The sequence below is a fragment of the Silene latifolia genome, chromosome 1 (assembly GCF_048544455.1).
Source record: "Silene latifolia isolate original U9 population chromosome 1, ASM4854445v1, whole genome shotgun sequence".
NCBI classification, from domain to species: domain Eukaryota; kingdom Viridiplantae; phylum Streptophyta; class Magnoliopsida; order Caryophyllales; family Caryophyllaceae; genus Silene; species Silene latifolia.
In genome coordinates this window covers 163,699,046-163,708,326 of record NC_133526.1, presented here as the reverse complement: position 1 = coordinate 163,708,326, position 9,281 = coordinate 163,699,046, and the positions used below count along the sequence as shown (strand labels likewise).

Below are 9,281 nucleotides of genomic sequence, written 5' to 3'. Positions count from 1 at the left end.
TCAATTGCATTGAGATGAAAAACTACATATAAGATGAAAATGAATTATAAAATTATGAAGTAGTAATCAGGTATTAACTATTCATATGTGATAATCACATTTGTCGTTCGAGTTTTTAAATCTAAAACCTCCTTTTATACTTTGTTACATCCAAACGGGTTGTAGAGACATTATTGAACCTCGTTAAAGTTAACTCGGATTAACATGGTATTTGCCCATAGTCACTTGTATGAGGTGACGTCTCGAAGTGACTAGAGTGTGATGCGATTGATGGCAAGTTCAAGTGTCATAGAGTCATATGAGATGACTAGTCGATCACATAGGCAGACTGTTAGGAACACTTTGTCGGGCCTTATGACCGCTTATAGAGTTCTGGCAAATTTATATAGCCTGGTCGTGGCGAGAGCTACTATAGTATTCTAATGAGTCGATTCTTTTGACTAAAGACTGTTCGCCTAAGGTGGCACAGTTTCAGATTAACTTTGATTTATGTTACTACGACCTTCGTAAATGGGGTCAAATGGAAATATTTTGGGTTATGATGGCTGTGGCTAGTCGAAGGGAATAGTGCGATAGAAATTGTCCACCCCTTGTCAGGGTTATAACAATATCTCAGGGCCACTCGAGGAGTAATGAACTGGAAATGCGTGGCCACGCTCGGAAGGTATCTATGGTAGATAATTCCGGTCAATCAGTTATTCTCCAGATCGAGGAAACCACACTCGATAATGATCACTTGCAAGTACGACCTGAAAGACACCTTGCATTGAGTGGGAGATAGTAATAGGACAAGAGAATTGGTGACGCACACTTGTCGAGGACAAGTGGGAGATTGTTGGAATATGTGTCCTCCGACAATAATGCGATCACAACTGTTGATCATAATGATCACATGTTTAAATCTTATTTTAAGAATACATGTGGGATGTAATATTTTACAGTCAACTGGTCCACACATATCGGTAGTGATTGGCTGACTAGAGTTTGAAATTACTGTCGTGCGACAGTGGTGATCAGTTGATCCCCTTAGGTCATACATATAGGGAAATACTCTTAATTGATTATTTAATTAATCGTATGCCGATACGAGTTAATTAAATTGCTTAAAATTGACGGATGATTTTGTGAGTAAAGTTAACGTGTCTTATTGTAATTCGATTAAATTAGATACGGTCTAAGTAATCAAATTGTTTTATTACTTGGATAAAATTATGGTTTACGAAACAATTGAAATTCAAATTGAATGAATAATTTATTATAAATACAGGACGTTATGATTTATAATTGATAAACCATTTTGGTACAAGTAATTACGAATTACTAGTCGATTTTGTATATGACATATTTTATGCGTATGTTGATTTTTAATATGTTAAAAATACATTACAATTTCACATGTCAAGTAACATGTCACATATGTCACAATTGACAAATGACAAAATAAAATGGACCTTTCATTTTATGTTGAATGTGCCGAAAAACTGCTGGAGTATTAGTGGATAAATTGTGTTGATTATTTTAATAAGAGAAAACACAATGATTATAACCTAATGTAGCCATGCAAACCTATTTTCTTGGGAAGAAAATGAGCATCATGCATTGGCTCCCCTCCACCCCTCCCCACCGGTTTTCTAAGAGGAAAATATAGAGGGTTTTTCCTCCATTATTCATTCTACTTTTAACCTAATATTTTCTAGTGTAAGAAAATGAAATTCTCTCTACAATTTGTGGAAATACTTAGAGAAATAAAATCTTACAAATCTCTTCTCTCTTGACCTAAATAAGAGAGAACAAATTAATACTTTGTGTCATTTTTAAGTAAGACTAATATTGTTACTAGATCATAACAATATTGGTTATTAAGGGTATTCCTTGGGTATATGCTTTTGGGAGAGGTTCTAATTTGAACCTTGTTCATCCATTGTTGGAAAGCTCAAGAACTAACAAGAAGGAGATCTTGTTGGTGCCCAAAATGGCCGAAAATAAGATGGTGAGAAATCGATTTTTCATCTCCTTTTTACTCCCTCCTATTCTCCATTTTCTTCCTTCTTTCCTAAAACGGATTATTCAGGTTTTTTTCCCCTTTCTTTTTTTGGAAACTTTTAATCTTATTTTATTCATTCCTCTCTCTTATCACCAAACCCCACTTAACTCACAATTCCTTATTTAATTCCTAATTATTCATTTCTCTCTCCTATCACCAAACCCCACCTAACTCACAATTCCTTATTTTATTCATTCATCTATCCTATCACCAAACCCCAACCAACTCACAATTTATACTTTATTCCCCTCTTTAATTCTTGTGCCCCCAACAAAGGGGAAGAATATGGATAATAGGAGGGAGTATTAAGTTTGCATGCATAAGATCTTGTATTTATTTTATGACTAAATAAATTAATACATATATGAATATGTATTCTTATGAGATTATTGAATCCTAACACTTAGGGAATCAACTGTTCACCACCGTCGTACGACAGTAATGTCAAACTCTAGTCAGCCAATCATTACCGATATGTGTGGACCAGTTGACTGTTAAATATTACTTTCCCTCATGTATTCTTAAATATGAGATTTAAACATGTGATCATCATGATCAACAATTGTGATCACATTATTGTCGGGGACACTTACTCCAACCCCTCAAACTCAACCCAATTTCTGACACCCTAAGATATAACTCTCTACAACCGATAAATCAATACAATACCCGTCCCATAGTATCCGACCTTTACTTGCCACTCTACTAATTAAGAGTACTTTGTTTAGATTATAAATATTGTTTTTATTGGTTAGCTTAGACGACAAATTTTAGACCGAATCAAAAATGGCGCTGTTGCCGGGGACGGTGTTTAATTGAATTGTTATCATTTGTTGTTTTTAGTTGTGTCTTTCTTAGCCTTGGCGAAGTCAAATTCCTAAAGCTAGTTTTAATTATTTTCTAGTTGTTTGCTTTTTACATGTCTAGGAGATCACAAGGCGGTCTTTTGCTTATTGATCCCGAGATTGAAAGAACCTTAACAAACATTAGGAAAACCGTTAGAGGGACTTCAACAATTGTGGGTATTGGAGAACTTATGGACATTGGTATTGTCCAATCAGATAGTGTTGAGTTTACCAATCCTTTTGCAAGACAAGGAGAGGAAAACCCAATTCCAAACCAACCACAAAATCAACCTACGATGCCTAAATTTTCATCTCATTTCTTACCAACCAAGGAGAACCTACCTAATGGTACTCCAACACCACCTCACTTAACTGGTAATTTCATTGCCAAATCCGCATTCATACAATTAGTTGAGAGAAGTCAATTTGGAGGGATGCCTAGTGAGGATCCTCGTCTACATATGGAGACTTTTTGTGACCATTGTGATGCAGTCTCTCAAACGGGGGTAACTCAAGACCAAATTTGAAGGGTATTGTTTCCTTTTTCCTTGATCGGAGTTGCAAAGCAATGGTTAAAGGGACTAGACAAGGCTACTCTTGGTATCGATTCATGGAAGAAGTTAGCACTTGCCTTTTACAAGAAGTTATATCCTCCGGAGAAGACCAACATGTTAAGATCCCAAATCACCGGTTTCAAACAAAGAGATGAAGAGTCCTTATATGAGGCATGGGAAAGATTCAAAGATACATATCGCTCTTGTCCTCATCATGGACTAAGTGAATGGTTCCTTGTTCAACAATTTTGGAATGGGTTGTAAGAATATTATAGGAATGTGCTCAACATGGGTTCTAATGGAAGATTCACCGATGTAGATGACAACCAAACTTGGGCAAAAAAAGAGGAGATGGCGGTTCATAATTCTCAATATAGTAGGCGAAGAAAAGCTACTAGGGGAGGGAGACATGAAGTTGACTCCGTCACACAATTGAGTGCCGATTTGGGTGCCTAACTAAGCTCCCTTATTGACACAATGAACTTGAAATTTGAGAAAGCCATAGCCAAGATGAATGAAGCTTCTCAATCATCCAAGCAACATGTCAATGCCATGGTGGCAACATCTTCTATTCCAAATGGAGTGTGTGAGAATTGTGGAACTTTGGGACATGATCCACAAGAGTGTAGGGGCACACGTGAGTAAGTGAATGCTTTCCAAGCATATAAGAATGGCATTCCTTACTTAAACTATTACAATGAAAACACCAAATTTCACCCAAACTTCTCATACAAAAGCCAAAATGTTCAAAATCCTCAACCCACATACACCCCACCTCCAATGAGAAATCCTACTCAAAGACCATACTTCAACAAAAACAAACCCCTTACAATCAATCCAATGACCAAGCTTTTGATGTTAAAAAAGCGGTCCTCCAAATGCAAAAGAGCCAACAGGATTTCCTTGCTCAAATGCAAAGGGATAGCTAAGCCAAAGACACTACCATCAACAATATCCTTGCACACACCAAGATGTTAGAGACTCAATTGTCCCAATCGGCCTCTTCAAGCTCCCAAAGACAAAAAGGACAAGTACCTCCTCAAGGTAATCCTCCGACAAGACATGAGATCATTAATGCCATCCACTTGAGGAGTGGTGCAAGATATGAAGGACCTAAGATGCCAATTGAAGAGAATATTGTTGAGGAAAATGTCAACCAAAGTGATGTGATTGAACCATTGAGAAAAAATCTTAAGGTGGTAGAACCAATTACCAATGATTCATCAAAGAAGAGAAATGAAGAAAAGGCCAAAGAAGTGGAGAAAGAGCCTATTGTGATTAGACTTCCATTCCCAAGTCGCCAAGCCAAGCCCAAGCTTGATGAGCAACTTGGAAAGTTCATGGAGATTGTGAAGAACTTAGAGGTTTCTATACCATTCACGGAGCTAATCAACCATGTTCCGGCCTATGCAAAATACATGAAAGATATCCTTACCAAGAAGTAGTCCATAAGGAAGTTGTAAACCATTGCCTTCACAAAGATAAGTAGTACAATTCTTCAAGGGAGTTCCCCACATAAGCTCAAGGATCCGGGAAGCTTCTCCATTCCATGTACCATTGGTGACACCATAATCAACAAGGCACTATGTGATCTAGGTGCAAGTGTGAGTGCCATACCATATTCGGTATGTGAAAGACTAGGAGTGTGGGAGAACTCAAATGCACTAACATGACTTTACAAATAGCGGACCGAACAAAAAAAACCACTCGGGGTATGGGAAGATGTGCCGGTAAGAATTGGAAAGTTTTTCATACCGGTGGACTTTCTTATTTTTGACATGGAGGAAGATTCCAACATTCCAATCATTCTAGGAAGACCATTCCTACACACCGCCGGAGCGGTGATTGATGTAAAACACGGGATGCTCACACTTGAAGTTGGTGATAAAACAATCACCTTTAATCTTTACAAGACTATGAGAGCTCCCAACTTGCTTGAGCCATGCTTTATGGTTGATCACTATACCCGGGAAGGTGACAAGCAGAAGAAGGAATCTCCATTCCAAGGACAAGTGAAAGATGGAAATCTCAAAGAGAAGGGCAAAGAAACACCGCCCAATTGGAAGAAAGATATTGATGATGTTGAAATGGCTCTATTCGGAGAGCATGGAATTTTTCACAACAAGAATGAGAGCTTTTAAAGCTCACCCATGACAAGTACCATTGGAGGCCTCTTTGGCCATGACAACAAAGAAAGAGAGTTGCTCTTGCTAACTCATGATCAACCCAACATAGGGAAAGAAGCAAGGGAAGTATGTGGTCTATGGGATGACGAGTTTGAAGGACTTGTTAACCCTTACATTGGGAATGCTATGATTCTAGACTAAGGCTTTGTAGACCCTTGTCACCTCTTTGACTCGGGCTACTACATAAATAAAGACAATGATGTGCTAAAGTCTATGCAAGATATTTATCATGACAATGAACAAGCATTTGACTACTTCGTCAAGGCGTTGAGCAACATCTACAACGTCCTTGCTTTACCCCCTTGACACCTCTCAAGAGAAGGAGAGTTTGGTGGAGTCCTCCCTAAACCACCATTTGTAAATATTCTAACCTCTTAACTTTCATTTCTTTTAACTTGTACATTATTCAATTTTTCCAATGCATTTTATATGCCTTGTTATTTAATTTTTGTTACAAGAGAGCAAGTGAGGGATGGATTTAGATGTGTTTTGAATGTGTAGTGTTTGATGATCAAGTGTAGGGAAGCAATTGCCTTGGCTAACCAAGCCTTTGTAGTGCAACCCATAAGAATTGAAGAAGAAAATGGCGCGGGAAAGGGATCCCCACGAGCAGACCTGAGCTCGTGGGAGCTGAAGCAAGCAAGAAAAGAAGGAAAATGTGCTTGGAAGAAATCTGCCCGTCCTCAGCTCGAGACGAGCGTCTTAAGAACCAACCCACTTGACCTGAGCTCAAGACGCCCGTCTCTAGAGTGCAATTTTTACACTGCCTTAAAATATGCCCATCTCCAATTGAGGATGCCCGTCTCGACCTGTTAATAGACCAAAAAACGGGATTTTTCATTCTTCATTCTTCATTTTTCATCTTCTTCAAACACAAACACACATTTTCCCTCACTGCAAACATCAATCCTCTCATCCAAAAACAAAAATTTCTCAACCAAGTTCACCAAAATCTAGTGCAAACTTGCTCTAAACAAATTTAAAATCACTCCTTTATCAACAACAAGACCTATCAACATCAAAACTCCACCAAATTCAATCAAAATTTCTAGGGTTATGGTGAAATCTGAAAACCCAAAATTGATTGCAAATTTGATTGAAATTGGAAGAAGGAAGGAGCATTCAAGCTTAATTTAGGTTTGTTGATATCAACTTGAAAGGAGGAACATCATGGTAAGGACCAAAGGCAATACAAAGGCACCCAAAGCCCCAACATTATCCAAGAGGCAACAAGCTCTTGCATCAAAGGCATTAATAGTGGTTCAACATCAAACGGACCAAGGTAGGAATACCATTGATGCTATTGGAGAGGTTACTACCACTATCCCGGAAGTTGAGCAATTGAAAAATTTTCCGGAGGTAACTTTTATTTCCGATAAGCATAGAACTGCATTTGAATCCCTAGCCAAGAAAACGATTATTGTTACTAAATTTGTGTGCCAAGATACCATGGATAAATTGGGTGTGCTCGAACAAACTAAGGCATTTTTCGAGTCCATGGGGTTATCTACCCTTTTTTAAATGAATGAGTTAACATACCCCTCCTTGACATTGAAATTAATTAGTTCCTTGAGGGAATATAACATTGAGGAAAGGAAATATGTCGAATTTCGCCTTGAAAACAAGAGTAGGACAATGTGAAAAAGTGATCTAGGTAAGATATTCGGGCTCAAAGACCATCGAAGCTTCTTTAAAAAGCCTCCGGGGGTTAATGGCGAACCCCTTTGGAAGGCCATTGCCGGTCGTGAGTTGACCACCTTCAAGGAATGCCATGCCTTATATATTCATCATCCAGGTATTAGGTATTGGCATAAGTTTGTGGCTAACACCTTGATAGCCCGGATAGAAGCTAATCATTTGACCGAGCTAGAACTTGTCTACCTTGAATCCTTTATGAATGTTAATGGGAAGTCCATCAACGACTACAATATTCTTCACTTGTTGATTAAGAGATGGATGGACATTGAAAATGGGAAGGATGGCGCGACCTTTATTGTCAATGGAGGCTTCATAACAAAGTTGGCAAAGCGCTTTAATCCACAATTCAACAAAGACAAAACATAAAAAACGGTTAAAGGAAGCAATATCCTTGATATGCAATCATTGATTCATAAATTTCATTGGATACAACATGAGAATTCCACCCAAGGTTATGAATGGATCATCAAGGATGCCGACTCAATTTTCTTGCCAGGTAAGATTTGCCGCATTTCCACTCACCGGAGTAACTACCTTCCCCCCGTCTCAACAAATGCCAAGAGTATCATCAAGCAACAACAACAACAAGTAAAGAAACCTCCTCCCTAGTGGTACCTCATTACCCATTTGCCTACAAAGAGTTCACAACAAATGCTCTTAGTGTTGCGACGGGCAATGACTACATGGTGCAATTCATGAAACATATCCATAAAGAGGCCTACGATGATCGGGTGAATCCTTATTACGCCAATATTCACCCCTTTACCACCTTGCTAGGCAAAGACTCCATAATCCCACGAGTTCTTTGTCGGATTGGGCGGATAGGAAAGTGTTCTTTCCACAAGCTTCTAGAGATGAAGAAGGAGATGCCCGGGAAACTAGAGAGAGTGAGGAGGTCGTTGATGATGAAGAAGGTAGTGTGTCAAATGATGATTGTGATGATAATGAAGAGCAAGGTTCAAGTTCAAATGCAGAAGAAGATGATGGTGAATCCTCCGGTTTCATAGAGGAAAGTGGTGATGTATGATTGAAGATTGATGGTTGAACAAAGCATCAAGGAGGACTTCACAAGTGCAGGGTGATGGCTTATGCTAGTATTTCGACCTATTCCATTGTGAGTCTCTACCCTTCCTTTTTCTTTGTTGTTTTTATCTCTTGACATGACTTGCACAACTTATATAACATTTAGTTTAGAGCATCTTTAGACTCATTTTGGGCTCTTTGGTAGTTATTAGTTTTTGAGTCCTAACACCATTCAAAGGACTCACACCTCGGCAACATTGAGGTGTCTATCTTTTTGCCCCCACTACAAAGAATCCAAAATGACAAATTTCATTCATGCATTGTATTTCATTCCTTGTGAATGAACTCCCCTCTTTTTGCACTAGTAATAGTGTTTTGTCCGGTTTGGGGAAGTTCACTCATAAGGAATGCGAGTTAATCTAAATTAGCTCTCTAAATAATAGAAAGCATGCATCATATATCTTAGCTTAGTTTGCATCACTTGTATATACTCATCACATGTACATATGTCCTATATAGTTTGCATTTAGTATAGAATCATGCATAATTTCATATCATTGCATTTGCATAATTCCCTATTATTTTGTCGATTGGGGACAATGTCCATTCTAAGTGTGGGGATAGGGAATTCTAACAATTATTAACACTTATTTCAAAAAATGATAAAAATTTCAAAAATTTCAAAAAATCCAAAAATATGTTCTTTCCTTTTGTAGTGTAGAAATGTATATATTGTATATATTTGTTTGTTTGTTTGTTGTTCACTCCTATCACTTGGGACCGACTACGCACATTCGAGGTATGAGGAATATGAAAACCTCATGGTATGATCCTTCCAAATCTCCTTTTACCTCTTATATGTTAATGACAATGTGGCTTTTTTTTTGTTTTGATGCGGAACAAACCTATGTGATTATAGGAGTTGTATTTA

General features: G+C 38.1%; 1 pseudogene; it reads right to left on the bottom strand.

Annotated features, from left to right (window-relative positions):
- Window positions 1-3,564: 3,564 nt before the first annotated feature.
- LOC141619257 (small nucleolar RNA R71) lies at window positions 3,565-3,664 on the bottom strand (annotated as a pseudogene).
- Between the last annotated feature and the right edge of the window lie 5,617 nt (window positions 3,665-9,281).